The following is a 19,619-nucleotide window of genomic DNA, read 5'->3' as shown; positions in this document are numbered from 1 at the left end:
CCAGATACTCGGAATAAAAATTAACCCTGAGGATATACTACAAGATTTTTTACACTAATTGTTGGCTATAACTATTCTACTACAACTAAATATTGCTTGAGAGGTGAAAGAACTGGAGGAAATTAATCAAACTCACAGGATTAGATCTGATTGTCTGTCTGACTCTGAACAGAGTATTAAACGAAGGAGCTGTCTGACTAGTAATCGTGGATATTTAAAAATATGGAAACAACAACAATGAAAACTAAATTATCAGCACTTTAGTCACCAGAAAAAGATTGAAGACTATAAAACAGCAGAAACTTTAAAAGCTGGAATGACAAATAAACCGGATCAACTGGCTAACATGGAAGATATTAAAACTGCTTTGTTGCCTATTCAAGAAGCTTTGAAAGAACTATCAAACCAGGTACTTTCTTTTGGTGCCACATGCAGTCAAATTCTTGAAAGGATGGATAAATCAGAAGCTAGAATATCCGAAAATGAGGACAGAATAACATTGCTTATAAAAAAACAGACATTCATGACCTGGATATTCAGTCTATAAAATTCTGGACTTGGAGGCAAGATCCAGAAGGAACAACATAATTATTAGAGGAATTCCAGAAACTATTCAATATAATGATTTAATTTCTACCATTATACAAATACTCGAAATATTGTTCAATGACTCTGACATTGCTAAGGAAATAGTTATAGAAAGAGCTCAAATATTCCTAGACCAGAAATACTCAACTACCAGGATGTAAATAAAATAAGTCTAACTGTTAAAAAGAATGGAGGTTATATTATGTGGCAAAATAATAGAGTTTCTATGGGACAGGATTTACCATTGCAAATAAGACAAGCCAGACAAGCATTATCTCCATACTGCAAGTTCCTCATTGAAAAGAACATTAAATTTCAAATGAAATACCCTAACACATTAATCTTTACAGTTGATGGATCCAAATATTCCATATCTACAAAAAAAGAAGCAAAAGTTACCTTTCTGAAGATTTTTAAGTCTCTTCCAGCTTCGGAAGCTTAACCTGGCCATCCAGTCTGTTTACAGCAACGTGGATACTGGGATTCCATGCTTACTATGTCTCGAGGCTTCACAATCCTTTGTTTGTTCTTTTTTCTTCACCAGGCCCCTTGGTAAATATTTACTTAGTTTCTTTTTGCAGCTCCAGGAGATTTTCCGAACTTTTATGGCTTCTACGAACTGTGTCCCTTCACAAAGTAACAGGAAGTCCTTTAGGTGCTGCAGAGGGTCTGCTTTTGAGGTAGCACATCCGGAAGTCCGTCCACATAATGGTTCCCCCGTCGTGAACTCGAAGACAAGATTACATGATCAGGAAGTAGGAGGATCTCTGTGGAAGAAGGGGAAGCTAGTTGGACTGTAAAACGAGTATCCGTCGACATTTAATGTATGTTACAGGTTTTATTTCTTTAAAGGGAACTGTGAATCCATTCAGGTAGGATTACAACTGAACTAATAATGTACTGGTTAAAATGTGTTATTTAACTGATATTTTAGAAGTAGGATAACTTTATTATAGTTATTCTTTTTTTTTTTTCTTAGGTAGTTTATCCTGAATGTGGTTGTGTTAATAACATTGTAGTATACTGTATTGTTTATTTTCCTGTATTAATGATGTGTTTTAATACTGCAAATGTTTAGATAAAAAGGGGATTTAGTGTTGGGATAGTTAGTAGATAAAAGACCAGAAGATATTATATCCTGGCATTTCTAGGAAAGTGAAGGCTATCTTCTTTTTATACTGGCATGTTGTTCTGACTGTTTTGGGAACTGTGTTATTTAGTTATCATTTTATATATTCAAGTATAGTACCCAGTAAAGCATAGTTAGAGTGCTATTTGTATTCACCCGGTTTGCTGTCATAATGTTAAATAAGTTAGATTATATAAACAAAGTCAGATTTAATGCTATATTTATAGGTTAAACATTTGTTCTTTCTCTTTCCTAGCTAACAAAATATATAGTGAATTATCTTGAAGTCAATAATGTTATTGTTTAATAGGGGTACTGCAACTGTGGTACCACTTCACAAAAATTACCGCCCATTAGCTTGACAAGCCTTATCTGCAAAGCCATGGAGAGGATCATAATGGACCTCATAAATAAAGACATAGGGAATTTGCAGACTTTGGATCCAACCCAGTTTGGCTTTGTCAAAGGCAGATCATGCCTTTTAAACTTGGTTGACTTTTTCAAAACAGTCACCAAAGCCATGGAAAGGCAGTCCATACAGCCTACCTCGATCTGGCTAAGGCCTTGATACAATACCCCACGTATCATTGAAAACTCATCAGCTTAAATGTCAACCCATACATCACAAGATGGGTTGCAAACTGGCTGAGTGACAGAACCCACAGGGTCAGAGTTGCTGGCGCCATGTCAGACTCAAAGCCTGTCACAAGTGGTGTCCCACAGGGCTCAGTCCTGGGCCCACTCTTGTTTGGCATCTACTTTTCCGAGTACAAGCAAACACAGGAGGGTTATGGCTGACAAAGTTTGCAGATGACTGCAAACTGGGCACCATAGTAGAAAACACATCTGATACAGATATCCTTCAGAAGGGTCTCACAGAAGCGGATAACTGGTGCCAGAGCCACGGCCTAAAGTTAAATGCCAAAAATGCATAGTCATACCCTTCGAAAAACAAGGTTACCCTAGCTACCAAATAGGTGGCAATCCACTGAGCACAGAAGAAGTTATCAGGGACCTGGGGACCCAGGTTGATAGTAGTCTGTCATTCGACACCCATGTAGCTAAAGTAGTTAGGAAGACCTTCTACATTGCCCACCTTATCATGAAGGGATTCTCATCTAGATCAAGGGAGGTCATAGTCTCCTTTACTCATCACTCATCAGACCAATGATTGAGTACAATGCCCCATTCGAATGTATCTGACCCGACACTTGCAGCAGCTGGAGAGGCCACAAAAGTCCTCACCAAAGGATAAAGGGTCTCAAAATCTGTCCTATGCTGCCCGACTGAAAGAACTCCAGCTCTATTCAGTTGCTCAGAGGTGACCAACATACAAGGCCATGTCAAACCCAGATTTGATGAATATGCCTCACCTCAAAAAATCTAGATCCATCAGAGCCACAAGCGCCGGAGACTTAAACCTTGACACGCCTATTAATAGGATGTGCTGGAGGGATAGATTCATCACCCAAAGACTCCCTATGCTGTGGAACAAAATCCCGGTACATGTGAGGCAGAGCACCTCGCTGGCCTTGTTCAAGAGAAATCTTGACCAATGGATGGGAGATCACAGATATACCCCAGGGATAACCTCAGTGTCACTGCTCGACAGAGGCACAGCAAAATAATGGGTATAGTTCCCCATACTAAAGGGGTGGCGTGCTAGGCTTGTAAATGCACTCGGGCAGATAGCCTAGTATGAACCTATGAACCTATGAACCTATGTCATATATCTGTTTAGGTTAGATTTAAATAAGATAGTTAGCTATCTTAGGGTAATACAACCAATTAATATAACTAATAATATATGTGTACTATTAGAGAGGTAGAATACTAATTTTGAGTGTAGTGAAGATCATTTATGTTAACTAAATAATGTGGTCAAGAGCTGTGGATAGTTATCAGTGTTTATTAGGGAATGTTTGGGTTAGGCTTTGTAGAGTTAGATGTAGTCTCTATAGGTTTTTTGCATGTTTTTGGTGTTTTATTTTGTAAGATAAAGAATAGATGTTTAGTGAGGCTGTGTACCCATAAAAGTTTTAACAGTGTAAAAAACCTATGTATGTCCTGGTCCAGGGGAATAGTGGATAGGCACTGGTTAGGGATGGGATGTCAAGATTGCTTCCAGAAATTATATACTGTGCTAATATATTTGAATTTAGTATCATCTCTCAATTTTAAGATATCTTTAAAAGATTCAAAAATCTTAGTATGTGGATAGTAGACTCATGGAATACTAAAGGGCTCCAGAACTTGAAAAAAAGGAAATTATTTTTTCATTTATTTCTCCAGTCAAAGGCATGTTTTATTTTATTACAAGAAACCCACTTGACCAATGACCAATGGACTGTCCTTAAGAATAAGAAATGGATTAGAGAGGTGATAGCTTCAGAAGGGACAACTAATAGTATTATTATTAAAAACCAATATCAAGAGAAAATTCTAGATTTTAAAATAGACAAAGAGGGAAGATGGTGTTATGTGATTCTTTCATCTAAACTTTATGATAAACCGGTGATACTTCTTAATATATATGCCCCATGTACCAATCAACAACTTTTTATAACATCACTCTATTTTATCCTGAATCAATATAATAATTACTATATAATAATAGGAGGTGATTGGAACACATACCAAGATCCCAAATTAGATAAATCAAATTCACACAGGTCCTTTAATAACCAAGCAGTGATAGCACTACAGGAACTTAAAACCGATTCTAAACTATATGATCCATTTAAATACACAAATAATCAAATGAATGTAAATAACTTTACATTTTATTCAAGTTGTCATAAAATGTGGTCTAGGATCGATTTTTTTCTAATTTCAGACGTACTAATGTCTCTTGATCCCTGTGTATCTATACAAGCTCGACATTTGTCGGATCATTCTAGGATCACATTAACTTTTAATAAGGACACTAGACATAATATACGTCTCAGAGGTTATAATTGGTCCTTAAATCCATATTTATTAAATAAAGAAGATATAATAAAAGAAGTTCAAGAGACCTTTAATCAGCTATTAGTTAATCTTTCTAAACACCGACATCCATCTGACATAGAATGGGCAATGACCAAAGCACAAATAAGAGGAATTTTTCTTCAAAAGGCTACTTATTATAAGAAAATACAATCGAGAGACATACAAGAATTGGAGACTAAAATTAAATTACTGGATCAGGATTAAATTGGGAATTATAGTAAGCAAACTGAAACGGAGTTATTAAAATGTCAGAAGGACCTTTTTTTACTACAAAATAGTAAATTATCATTCTATGAACAGAAAATACTGGTAAAATACGCTAATCATATGCAGACCCCTTCAAAAGCACTAGCGCGTATCATTAATCAATCGAAAATACCCTCTCAAATTTCTGAAATACACTTTAACAATAAAACATACACCAATACTGAAGACATTATGTATGCCTTTGAATCAATATTTTCTCAAATTTATGGTGAACATCAGGAATTAGTTATAAATTAGAGTAATGATGACTTTTTGCAGAAGATTATCTTTCTGAAAATTGGTGATGAGTTTCATATGAATTTAGTCAAACCAATTTCCTCAGAGGAAATAACAGATACAATTAAGAATTTGAAGCCATATAAAACTCCAGGACCGGATGGTTTGGTGATACATTGGGGAAAATACTTACATGTATTTAACTATATAATTAATAATAAAATTAATGACCCACACTTTAATGCTTCAAAACTATTTAACTATAGACCTATTTCACTTTTGAATATAAACATGAAAATTATGACATCGATTTTGGCTAATAGATTGAAGAAGGTAATTAACCTGATAATATCAGAGGAACAAGCTGGTTTTATAAATGGCAGACAAACTACTGATAATACGTTATCACTTCATACACTAATTTCTTATGCCACTCATAGAAATTTTAATGCTTATGCACTCATAATATGCGCAAAAAGCTTTTGATAGAGTTAATTTAGATTTTTTGTTTGATATTTTATCATATTTTAATATACCTCAAGACTTTATTTTAACATTAAAAAACTATATAATAATCCCTATACAAATCTAGTTATTAATAAAAATTAATCAAAAGGAATACAAATTAAGAATGGTACCCATCAAGGATGTCCGTTATCTCCTATATTATTCAATCTATATTTAGAACCATTATTTCTACATATCAAACAAAATATCTATCACAATGCTTCAATAATATATGGTACGAAAATTTCCATGGCTGTTTTTGTGGATGATCTAAATATTTACTGTACGACACCTGTTTCAGATACCAAGAAAATATTAAAAGCAGTGGAAGACTTTGCAAAAATATCTAATTACAAAATAAATTTTAAAAAACCAAGTTATTTCCTTTAAAGACGCCTACACCCTTTTCGCTTTTACCATTGGTAGGTCAGGTAAAAATAAAATATTTGGGTATTGTTTTTTCAACAGACAATAGAGACTTTTATGTGAACAATGTTAAATTAATTTGGGAGCTTATAGTGTCTGATTTAAAAAGATGGAATAATTTGAAATTACCAATAATGGCAAAGACCTCAATTATTAAAATGAACATACTTCCCAGAATATTATATATTTTTAGAGCTACTCAAGTTCAAATTTCTAGGAAATTCTTCAAACAACTTCATACGGAATTAGGTTGATTTGTATGGGAACCTAGAAAAACTAGGATATCCTATGATAAACCGATGACTCCGAAAAATAGGGGTGGTTTAGAGTTACTGAATTTTGAAGCATATTATTTAATAATAAATGCTAATAGAATTCTAAGAGTGGTTAACTTTGACATGTCCAGTCCTAAATGGTCACCCAAGTGGTTGATTCTGAATTATAAACATGCTGCTGGACTGGGTATTAATTGTAAGGCATTACCTTTTTTAAATAAAGATACCCTTAAAATGTACGCTCTGATGGAACATATCAGAGTATATATAATATCAGTACAAAGTCTGTTTAACTCACTAAATCTCTTACAATATATGATGACTTTTCAACCATTTCATAAGAACCCGAATTTGAAAATTGGTAATCAACTGATAGATCTTAAAAAATTCTCACTTATAAGTGATTTAACCATACTTGATTTATATCCCTTCCTCGGTATCTCAATACATGACATGTTAAGAGAGATGAATCTCCCTAATTCGTATTTAATTATAATGAGACAGTTAAAGGATCTGTCAATAAGTTATTTTAGTAATAGTAATTTTAAAATTAAAGAAGAAGATTTAACCATTTGCCTAAACTTATGGCAAACTCTTATGCAGGACTGTAAATATATAACGGCTTCATATAATTTGATAAAAGACGTGAAATATAATAACCAAATACTTTTATCCAAATACTGGAAGGAGAATTTGTTAATGATTGAAGATAGTAAAATATTGAAAGCAATTAATTTAACCCTAAAATCAGTATCTCTTCAAAAGTTATTATTTACTCAGTTGATGATATTTAATAATGCATATTACACTCGTCTCACTCTATATAAATGAAACTCTAAAAACTCACCTAAATGCCCATATTGTTTAGATCAAATGGCTGACGTTTTACACATGTTCTGGAGTTGTAAATGTATTTTCAAACTTTGGAATTCTTTAAAAATTCAATTACAAAAAATGGGTTATCAACAGTCTACACTTTCTTGGGAGTTTATGATTCTACATATTCCTCCGAATAACTTGGATAGATCCCAAAGGATCATACTCATAAATATTTTCCTGTTAATGAAGCTGTATATAGCTACAAATTGGCTGAATCCATCCCAGACTTCATGGGAAAATTTTAAGAGTGTAGCGATAAAACATATCTTAGCACATAAATTACTAATTAAAGATCATAAGAAAAGTATAAATAACACAAAAATATGGGAGCAAATCTTTAACATTGTGTTAGCTTAAGGTTCCAATCCACTTTTCCCCGGGAAGTACATACTAAATATGGAGCTCAGTATAGATAAGCCTCATATTGATACTAGATTTTTATTTTCTCTTCCTGTTATACTCATCTAGAAGTTTATATTAATGTATAATGATTTTATGTAACTGTTGGAAGCATTCATGTATATATTGTAAATATGTTGTGGTATTGTATTAACATTTGGAAAAGAATAAAGACTTATTATTGAAAAAAAAAAGTTCTAAGGTGTATACTTATGTAAAAGATATTTACCTAAAGTAGCTTGTGTTCTGGAGTCTCACCTGTATAGTTAAACGTGTGTTAAGTTTTCAAGGGCATTAGACTAACAGGGAGACACCTCTAACATCACAGGTGCCAGATAGCTGCAGGTGTCTACTAATTGTGCCATCAGGCATTGGGCATTATGTGTGTTCGTTGGCAGAAATATTTTAGGGAATGCTTTTCTCCACAGTTGGAATCCATGTGGACTTTTAGTCATCAGAGACCAAAAAAATTTTTGAATTGATTAAATTTGTCAAAGGGTACCCTTTTGCTGCATTTGCAACATTATACAAGGAAGATCTATAGGATTATAGGATCATAGGAGGTTACTAGGCTAATGGCCCTGGAGCCCTTACAAGCATAGTCAAGAGTTTATCCCCAAAAAGAAACCTCAGTCAGCATGTCACCCCTGTCAATGAGGGACACAGATGAAACCCCTGGGATAAATTTGTGGTTTTCCATTCACTCATCAAGGTTGCACTTGAAGAGGGTCAGTAAGGTACTCTGTTTGATGTGTATGGGGAGTCTATTCCAGAGATTGGGCAGCCTCTGGGAGACAAACCTGTCTCTCCAGCAGGTTTTGTTGATGTTGCATATTAGATTCAGGCCTTTTGAGTGGGTACTGCACGAAGAGTTAGACTTACAGATATGGAGCATCTCTAGTAGGCAGGGTCCGAGATTGCATTGTAGGCAAGACACAGATCACCTCTGAGCAATCTGTTTGATACCAAGTAGAGTAATAGCGATTTGAACCTATCTGCATAGGATAGGTGTTGGAGGCCATGGATTTTCTTTGGGAGGTATTCTCAGGCCTTTCCAGTTGGTGCAAATGTTTGGAGAGGTACATACCAAACGGGGAGTTATACTCAATTATTGGTCTAATGAGGGAGGAGTACAGAGAGGTAATAACCTCCTTTTTTTGGATACAATCCCTTTACTTATGAGATGAACCAAGTAAAAGGCTTTTCTGACCTCTGCCGCTACATCATAGTCGAATGTGAGATTGTTATCAACCTGAGTACACAGGTCTCTCACCAGAGGTTGTGTGTTTAGGGGGTTGCCATTGATGTGGTAATTAGTAGGGGGCTGTATTACTGTAGAATGGTATGATGATACTTTTTTTGAGTTTAGCTTGAGGCCATGACTTTGGCACCAGTCATTAGTTGCTGTGAGACCCTCTTGCAGTATGTTAACATCATTTGTGGAGTCAGTGACAGCACCCAACTTACATTCGTCCGCAAACTTGGTCAGTCACAGGCCCTTTGTCTTTGCCTGGACCTCTGCAAAGTAGATTCCAAACAGTAGGGGTCCCAGGACAGATCCCTGGGAAACTCCACTAGTGACAGATCTGCTGTTGGAGGTGGAGGTGCCTATTTTGACTTTGAGGGTCCTGTCAGTGATCTAGCTGGCCATCCACCTGATGACGTAGGGATTTACGTCAAGTTGTGTTAGCTTTTTGATGATGCCTGAGTGGGGATTGTGTCAAAGGCCTTGGCCAAGTCAAGGTAACTGTATGTCCTGACTTTCCCTCATCCACGGCCTTCATGACAGTCTCAAAGAAGTCAACCAGGTTCAACAGGCAAGATCTGCCCTTGACGAATCTGAACTGGGTGAGGTTGAGTGCTTGGAGTCAGGAAAATAAGTTACATATATGGGTACCCTGGCAGAAATGGTTAATAAAGATGCAGAAGAACATGAAAAGGGATGATGAATCACATCTTAAGAACACTGAATGGGGAAGGACTGAGTTAAATAAAACTACTGAGGTGACATTTGTTTTTTAATCTAGATCCTCCAAGGGAAACTACCCTCTTTGGACCATGCCTGTCCTAAGGAAGCACCATCGATGGATGCTCACCCATCTAGGTTAGGCATGCCTAGCCATCTCTGCTGCTTTATTAACCATCTTAGCTGCTAATCAAACCCAAGTCAACTGGGCCTTAGTCAGGGCTTTCTCACTCTGTGCCACCGAAGCAGAGAGGAACCTTCTTTTTTGAGTTTATACCTGCCTGTTACTGTATCAGATCAAGATTATAAAATTTTTTCTTGTGTTTTTTTTTTATTTATTTAATTTAACATTTGTTAACCAGGAAAGTCCGACTAGGACAGAGCCCATTTTTAGTGGAAGCCAGGGAGAAATGCTGCAGATGCATGTCTTTGGAATATGGGAGGAAACCGTAGCAGCTGGAGGAAACCAAAGCGAACACAGGGAGGACATGCAGACTTCACACGGAAGGCTGAGAATCGAACTGGAGAAACTGTTGCTGTGAGGTGACAATGCTAATCGCTGCACCACTGCACCACCAGTTTTGCCTAGTAACCTGTCAAAGGGAATGATTCTTTTGATATAACCTTATCAGAACATATTGCTCCCTGGTCAGCAGACCTTTGATAATATAATATAATGAAAATGTTCCTGATATAGGATGAAGCAAACATTTAGGGTCAACCTGTTATGGTTATCAGCATCAATGTAGAGAAAGCCTTCAACAGAGTAAATTAGAATTATTTACACAGGGCCTTGGAACACTTTGTGTGTCCTTTTGAGTTCTTAGAACTACTGAAATGCATGTATCAAAGTTCTTTCAGCAGGTTGAAGAAGAATGAAAAACTGTTAGATGTGTTGATGCTGGGCTATGGTACAAGGCAGCAGTGTATGCTTTCTTCCTTCTCTTTAAATTGTGTTTGATACACTTGGCAGCCTCTCTTCATGCCTCAGACAGGAGGTATAGACTTGGGGATAAAAATTTAAAGTGTCTTCATATGCAGATCTATTTAGTAAATCTAGAGAAGGACTCAGTGGAAAGGATTGATATTCTTGAAAAATTCAAGTACTTTTCAATATGCAGGATATATATTACCAAAACTATAGCCTTATCATTGAATTTTCTTTCCTCCAACACATTATGGACATGTTTCCACTTTCTGTGTGCTAACAGCTGTTTTAAATATTTGGGCAGTCATATGACTGTCATGATGCAATAAACTGTGTGTGTGCATTATCACATAGAGCAATCTTGAAATGTAAATATGTATTAGATGGGGGTTTATTGAAATCTTCAAGAAATTGATAACTTTAGCAGGCAAATTTATCTGGGAATGCAGAAAGGCAAGAATCACGTGGGCAAACTGAATTATACTGGGGAGATGCATAACTGAGAATATTTTGTCTTTGGTGTTTTACAGAAGAGATTTTTCTTGGACAAAGATGGAGTTACAACACTGCAGCAGAGAGAACACCTGTAGATATATTTTGTTTTAGGAGAAAGATTTGTTTCAGAACATGATCTTATTTTCAGCCATTGCTGAGCTGTTAGAATGGTCCTATAGAGTTCTGGAGGTAGAATATTGGAGGGGGTATTAAAGTAAATTTGCATAAGTCTGGGGCATGCCTGTCTCATATTGCAAGCTTATTAAAGTATATTTTTGTAACCTAGGTTATTATTCTTTGAACAAAAAATGTATAATTTGGAGATTACATATTGGCAGGTTAACTTTGGTCTTTGTCCAGATGACTTTCTTATTCATAGGAGCAAAACAGACATTTTACTAGGAATATTATGTGCCATGCCACATGTGTAGAAGCTGCAGCACTGGATGCAATTCCTTCATGAGAATAGGGCAGAAGCTTAGGATCTGGCTCATGTTCTTAACAGAGGATATGTGCAGCTGTCAGAGACAAAGTGTTTAGTAGCTGAGATATGACAGCCATGTTTGGTATCTTTTGTGATGACACTTTTTTCAAAAGAGTTGCATAGGTTTTGTAGGACAGTCAAAGATGCCACCACCCACTCCAGGAAGTTTTGCTTTTGAGTAGAACTGCTTGTTGAAATGTTTCTACACATCAAGGAATTTGTGTAATGTTTCCTGGGACACCTAACAACTGCTGGAGAGGTGATATTGGCAAGGTGAAATCATGGAGTCATATATTTTGGAACTGCCTGAGATACATACATTTAAAGAACATTTAGGTGCTCTACTTGCAGAATTCTGGTCTGGACAGATAGTTTTAGATCCAGTATCTTTCTGTTGGCCCACACATATGAATTGATTCAGCAATACCCACATTTATGGGGGCCACGATAATATGATATATTTAGGTGTATGGATTAAAAATTATTGCTGTTATGGTAATTAAGGATATGCAGGATATTAAAAACAAAAATCCCAAAACTGAGAAACTGGAAGGTCTCGATTATGGATATGGATATAGATGGATTTTTTTATCCATCAAAGGAGAAGTTGTAGACGATAATAGTAAAGAATTGAAGAAATTTACTTGGGAGAGTAAGAGAGGAAGAGTTAAGTGGGAAAACTGATGCTTCCCAAAAAACAATGTGGTTTAGGATTACCTGATTTGAAGAGATACTTTGGAGATACACAGTTAAGACTCGCACACAACACACCAGAAGGTTATAAATCAAAGTGGCAAGGGTTGATGATGGTGATGAAACAGGGGGAGGTTTGAGAAGTAAAGAGAGAGTGGGATTTTGTATGGAAGTCCTTAAGGAGAATAACAACAACCATACGAATATTATGCTGTTAAAGTGTCACAAAGTATTCTAAGAAAGGGAGAGTTTGCCAATAGGAATGGTTGCAAGTTAGAGTATAGAAAATAGGCAAGAGGGGACTGGAATTTGCCAGAGAAAATAGATAAAGGTATTGACAGCAAGTAACTAGAGAGAAAAAGGTAATAGAGTGGGATGAGGCTAAACAGAAGTTTGGGCTGCAGATTGGAGATTGCCTAACCTAAAAGAGTAAAGGGAAAAGGACAGAGGAGTGCTAAGTGAAAGACCAGCTCTGTTAAAGGTTTTAGTTGAGTCTACAACAGAAGCAGCTGCTAATAAAATGATTAATTAGTAGGGCATATCAAATATTTCATAATAACTATAAGAATCGATCAGAGGAAGTTAGAAACAACTGAGAAAATAGACTTGAAATGCAACTTACAAAGGAAAATGGGAGAGTACCTGTATGGCTCCCAAGTATATAACAAAATCTTAAAAGTTTAGGAGTTTTGCTTGGAAGTGTTTGCATAGGTATTTTATATCCCAAGCAGACGTTTGAGAAATTTTCCCAGGTAGCTATCAAATGCTGGAGGTGTTATAGAACTGGAAACATACTGGAAATGTTTTTGGGAGCGCAACAAGTTATCAGATTTTAAAAACTCTCCATGGAGTACTTTGTTATAAATGCTGGAGGAACAAATTGCTAACTAATGAAATGGTTCTTTTGAGCTGGGACATAGTAAGGCCTTACTAAGTTTAATACTATTGACTGCCAAATAAGTAAATAAATGAACAGTTACTGGAAAATGGAAATCAAAATCTAAACCAAGTGTAACTGAATATTGTAAAGAAGCTAAAAAATAACCTGTAGGTGGGATCTTTAGAAAAGGAAAGGAGCAAATTAAGGTAAAAGCAATAAATAATCAATTTATGTATTGTTGGCATGAATGACAATTGTTAAAAAAGAACATATATGTATACTGCATAAAAATAGTGAAAATGTTACTGTGGTTTGTCTTCTTTTCTCTTTATGTATGTGTGCTTATGCCAATGTGCAAACTGTAATTTAATAAAGATGTTTAGAAATTCTGTTTCTGTTGGATACCTCTTGAAAAAGGAAATGAAACAAATCATAGAAGACCTTACTCTCCTTAAGTTTACTAGTTGACGAAAAGGCAATTATTGTAAAATGCAAGCAAATAACACAAATGTGTGTTGATGGATTTCACAAAATGCTACAGCAGTTTGAAAGAGTAGAATCCTGGGAAACTGACAGAAAGGACAATAGATAAATATACTCATTCCATGGCTCAACTTGCAAATAAAGTGCTTATATAGAACTATCAAATGGGTGGTGGTATAGAGAACTCAATATTTAGTGTGATGTGTGCCTAAACAAGACATATAGAGGTAGTGAGGATGGATAAATTCAAATAGCTTTTAAGGGAGGAGAGGAATAATGAACTAAACTGGTCAGTTTTAGTATGCTTGGTTGATTTCTTCCTTTGAGAAGTGTGTTTGTTCTGTGAATGACCTCAGTAAGCTTTACAATAAAATAAAGCATTTCTGTTTCATCAGGAAGGACTTTTTACCTTTTAAAGCATTGATTCAATTTAGAAGTTCATAGAAAACTGCAGATCTTATTTTTTAATGTTGCCAATAAAATTCAGCTTCGAGATTACTTATTTGTTTAGCATAAAAATCTAGAAATGAGCACATGACAGAGTCAGTAAAATAGAGGTACCAAAACAGTAGCAAATAAATAAATAACTTAAATAAATAGACAAAACAAGTAAATAAATAAACTAACAGATCCTCAATAAAATGTGTACACTGTATTCTTCATCTAAATAACCTTTTCAGAACAATGGTATAATTCATGCTAAAATGCAGAGAAGGAACCAACCAATCCAACAACTGTAAAACATTATTGTGCTCAACAGTGGCACAACTATGTTAGAAGCGCCCTGAGGCAAACTTTTCCTAGGCACCCCAACACCCCCCCCCCCCCGGGAACCCAAGCCATCGAGATGACCGAAGCCAAATGGATGGAACAAAAACAATTTTCAACAGAGGCTACCACATACATACACACATATATGTATATATATATATATATATATATATATATATATATCTATGTATATATATATATATATATATATATATATATATATATATATATATATATATATATATATATATATATATATATATAGATACACACACACACACACACACACACACACACATATATATATATATATATATATATATATATGGTTCTAGGTCATAAGATCGACAGCCACTCTCACTGACAACAAAAACATCGACACCACATTATCGACAAACCATAAACACGACACCTCACATGCCCGACAAACAAGTAACCAACGGTCCACAAACACGAAACCCCACACACTGCACACCACAATAACAACAATCAACTAACAAAACACATCCCTTTATCAAAACCACACACAGAACACAAGCACACCAAAATCCTCACAAACCCACTAAACCTCACACACAACTGTCCAACCTAACCCAAACCCTTACCCTAAGATCTGTCACTACACTCAGCTAACCAGCGCCTAACCCTAACTCATAACCCACCTAACCCAAAAATACCACTACTAACCTAACTCACTTAACCTGCCTAACCCAAAACTGCCACCCTAACTCACTTAAAATACCACTACGCACAGTTACCCAACCCGGCCCTAACCTAACTCACTTAACCCACCCCTATCCCCACAGACTGTCACTATCCACACTTACCTTAGTCGCACCCTAACGTCCGTCACCACCGATACTCACACAGCCTTCTTTCCAACTCACTATCACTGGCGTCGGAGTTTTCATCCGTGGCGTCGGTCTTCAGTGTCGATCATCTGGCCGCTCATGCATTGTCGGTTATCAGCTGTCGATCTTCTAACCTACACCCATATATATATATATACACACACACACACACACACACACACACACACATATATATATATATATATATATATATATATATATATATATATACATATATATACACACACACACACACACACACACATATATATATATATATATATATATATATATATATATATATATATATATATATGGGTCTACTTTACATAACCGAACCGACACTTCACCAACACACAAAACATCGACCCCAAATAACCGAAAACACACAACACCGACAACTCACAAAACCGAACACCATTACACCGACACAAAAAATGTAAACTACACATTACACACAATGACATATCCACTAACCTTAACCCAAACCCTAACCCTAAGGTCCGACACTACCGCACACTTACCCTACCCGCACCCTAACCCTAACTCACTTAACCCACCCTAAAACATAAAGCCCGTCAGTATCGCACACTCACCCTACCCGCACTCTAAACCTGACTCACTTAACCCGTCCCTAAACTACAGTCCATCACTATTACACACTTACCTTACCCGAACCCTAACTCCGACACTACCGCACACTCACCTTTCCCACACCCTAACCCAAAATCCCTCAATATCGCACACTTACCTGACTGCTCCTAAATCCGTCACTATCACACACTTACTGAGTCACGCTCACACGTTGCCCTTGTCGGTCTTTCGGCTGTTGGCAAATCACCTTTTCGATCAACTTGCTTGTCGGTCCTTTCGTCTTGGTCTTCTGCGTGTCGGTGAAGTGTCGGTTCGGTTATGTAAAGTAGACTCATATATATATATATATATATATATATATATATGTACATGTATGCATGTATATATTTGGATTTTTTGAGGTATGGAAAAGTATTTCAGTGAAATTGCATAAAAATCCTGCTATCTTTTAAATATTCAGACTTCTTGTTTCAGTTGTGGAAATAAAAACAAAAAGCTTTCTATTCATTCTGATGGTTTTGCATAGGCTAGCCAACAAGAAATTTGTCAACAAATTAGCTCAAAGTCACAAAACTGTGCATTTCAGATTTTGTGTCAAGAAGATATACAGCATCAGAAAGCAGAATGAAATGTAAAGTACAAAGACTGCTGAAAGCAGACTTCGTACAAACATCAAAAGGGAACAGCGGCAATGAAAATATTTAAGATGTTTTGGGGGTATTCCTCTAATGTGGTAAAACGCACAAGATTCATGCTTCTGTATGGGTTGCTACATTGATAAAAATGAAAATTTTATTGTTCACTTTAAAATTCTTCCAAGTTCAACAGAGATATATTTTAGGCATTAAATATCCCTGATGCAGCACCAATAACCTAGTACAAAATAACATCAGCTTTGTTGTTTAGTTGCAAAAGCAGTGATGTAATGTGAAACATCACTGTAAAAGGGAATGCAAAAAAAAAAAAAAGAAGAAAGAAAAAGAACCAAGTGACAGTCTGGGCATCTACGCTTCCTATATAACAGCACCTGACAGCAGTGACAAAGTACCTTCATGATGTAAAACGTTACCTTCTGCCAAGACACCTCTATGGTACTCCTATGTAGAGAAGATACAAAACTAACATACCAACATCCTCAAAGCAACTATATCTGTGGTTCCAGTGATTTATATATTTGTTAATATTGTGTGGCTTTGATGTCAAAAGTAATACTTTAAGTGAATTACCATTTTTACCACAGCTGCAGCACTTTCTAACTATTATTTTTTTAAATCATGCTCTAACATGAGGTTCCCATTCACTGCTCTAATGACAAAGCACTGGCTAGAGAACAGAGGCTCATCAGGACATTGTAAGACAGTGCATTGAATACATGGATGGGTATGGCCAGCAAAGGCAGTGATGGTAGCCCTTGTGAATAGGAGTGGGATGGTATACATGCAGACAGAGGGGCATAGATGATCCTTGTAGTGACACAACTGCTCATGCCGCCATTAGAAGAGGAATTAGACTACAAAGAAATACACTCACTGCAGGGATACTGAGGAGGATGTAAACTTCTCATTAACTCTGCTTTTTTAGAATACTCCCACAAACAGCAGATTCTTCTTACTAGAGGTGGACCCCCAAAATATGGGATATAAAGTCTCGGTGTCTCACAATCTACAAATATGCATTCCAGTGACAACATATAATTCTGTGCCATGCTTTATTTTTTCAGTTTTGATCTATTCTTCTGCAGGAGTTGTACAATTGTATAACCATCATTCACTTATTGTCCCCTCCATGCAGCTATCCCAAGCCACAGACTGATCTACTGTTTACAATGGACTGGAGAGACTCAGAAGTAATTTTATTCATCAAAAACTACACCTCTCATTATTTCTTTCAGCTTAAGATATCTAGGAAGCCTTGTACAGTAACAGCATGCCAGAAACATAGCATAATTTCTCGCTAAAGAAACACAAAGTACTCTGAAATACAAAATAAGGAATTAATGGCAATGCAGCTTAAACCAACAATGCATGTCACATGCTGTTTTATCAACATAAAGGCTTGTCAAAGTAAACCAAGCCCATACTAAAATTGTACATCATATGAACACACCTTTCACTAACAATTCAGTGACATTAACAAGTTATTAAACTCTTCTAAAACACATATAAATTTTACCTTAATACCCCCAGATCTAATAATGCAAACAAAATAGTACAGACATAAAATGTCAAAAATGTTCGGTACATTTTTTTTTCTTTTTCACAAGACACTGAACACTTTACATTACGTCCACAAGAAAATATGCTGTTGTGCACAATGCAATGCATATGTCCCAACAGCTGTGTCTTACCAACAAAAAGAAAATGCTTACAACACTGGATGGCTGCAAAAAAGTAAAAAAAGTAAAAAAGAAATCCCCCCCCACACACACACACACACACACCTCTCACTCTAAAATCCCACACACACACACACCTCTCACTCTGAAATCCCATCTTCCACACATTACTCACTCTGAAATCCCATCTTCCGTCCGTCCGCCCATCCATTTCAGTTCCCGCTCGCAAGTAGTCCTCAAAAAAAAAAAATGTATCTGCTTTTACTGTATTTGTGTTTCTTCCTACTTTATTTTGCTTTTGCATCATCTTAAAAGTACTCAGTTGTATTTATTACTTCTTGGTGTAACTCATTCTAAGCCTTTTAGTTTATGCACTTGGGCTTTAGACCAGTTGTTTTACATTAAGAAGGTTTGTGGTCTGCACTGTAGTGGCAGGACAGGTAGCTTACATCCTTCTAAGTTGGGAACTGCTGATTGAGGGCTCAGTGTCTGTTATTCTAAAAGTGTATTAGTTCTGGTTTAAGCACTGGGCTTCAGGCCAGTTATTTTTTATTAAGAAGGTTTTGGTCTGTACTCTTGTGGTGGAGAGGCTGGACTCTGCCTTCTGAGCTGGGAATTTCTGGTTAAAGGCTTATAGTGCCTGCATATTTGAACTGCTTCTTAGTGAAATTGGTACACCTTGTTTGCTGTAGCATAGACTAGATCCAGGCCTGCTGAATCTAGCTTTGTTTGTATAACTTGAGCACTAATCCAGGCATTCTTCAAAGTATTCAATTGTATTTATTACTGCTTGGTAGTAACTTGATTAAAGTGTAGCTATCATTCTAAGTCTTTTGGATTAAGCACTTGCACTTGGGCTTCAGACCAGTTGTTTTACATTAGGAAGGTTTGTGGCCTGCACTGTGGTGGCAGGACAGGTAGCTTTCATCCTTCTAAGTTGGGAACTGCTGATTGAGGGCTCAGTGTCTGTTATTCTAAAAGTGTATTAGTTCTGGTTTAAGCACTTGGGCTTCAGGCCAGTTATTTTACATTAGGAAGGTTCGTGGTCTGCACTCTTGTGGGAGGAGAGGCTGGACTCTGCCCTTCTGAGCTGGGAATTTCTGGTTAAAGGCTTATAGTGCCTGCATATTTCAACTGTTTCTTACTGAAATTGGTACACCTTTTTTGCTGTAGCATAGACTAGATACAGGCCTGTTGAATCTAGCTCTGTTTGTATGCTTGTTGTTTGTTTGCTTGTTATTTCCCTGAAACGCTAATACTGCCTAAAACGCGGCTTTTCAGTGCTTCTGTGGATCCCTAGTGATATCTGCATTGTTTACTGTACTCATTTCCTTGTTTCACTTAAATGAAAGTTACTGTTTGTCGTTTTTGCATTTAAGTTACCTGTAACACATTGCATTTAAGTTACCTGGCACTTGCTCACTAAAGCAACTATATAAGTTAGCACTAGAAAATTAAAAGC

This window comes from Protopterus annectens, chromosome 1.part2 (assembly GCF_019279795.1).
Source record: "Protopterus annectens isolate FY-2018-M chromosome 1.part2, PAN1.0, whole genome shotgun sequence".
NCBI classification, from domain to species: Eukaryota; Metazoa; Chordata; order Ceratodontiformes; family Protopteridae; genus Protopterus; species Protopterus annectens.
This window is presented reverse-complemented; position numbering follows the sequence as displayed.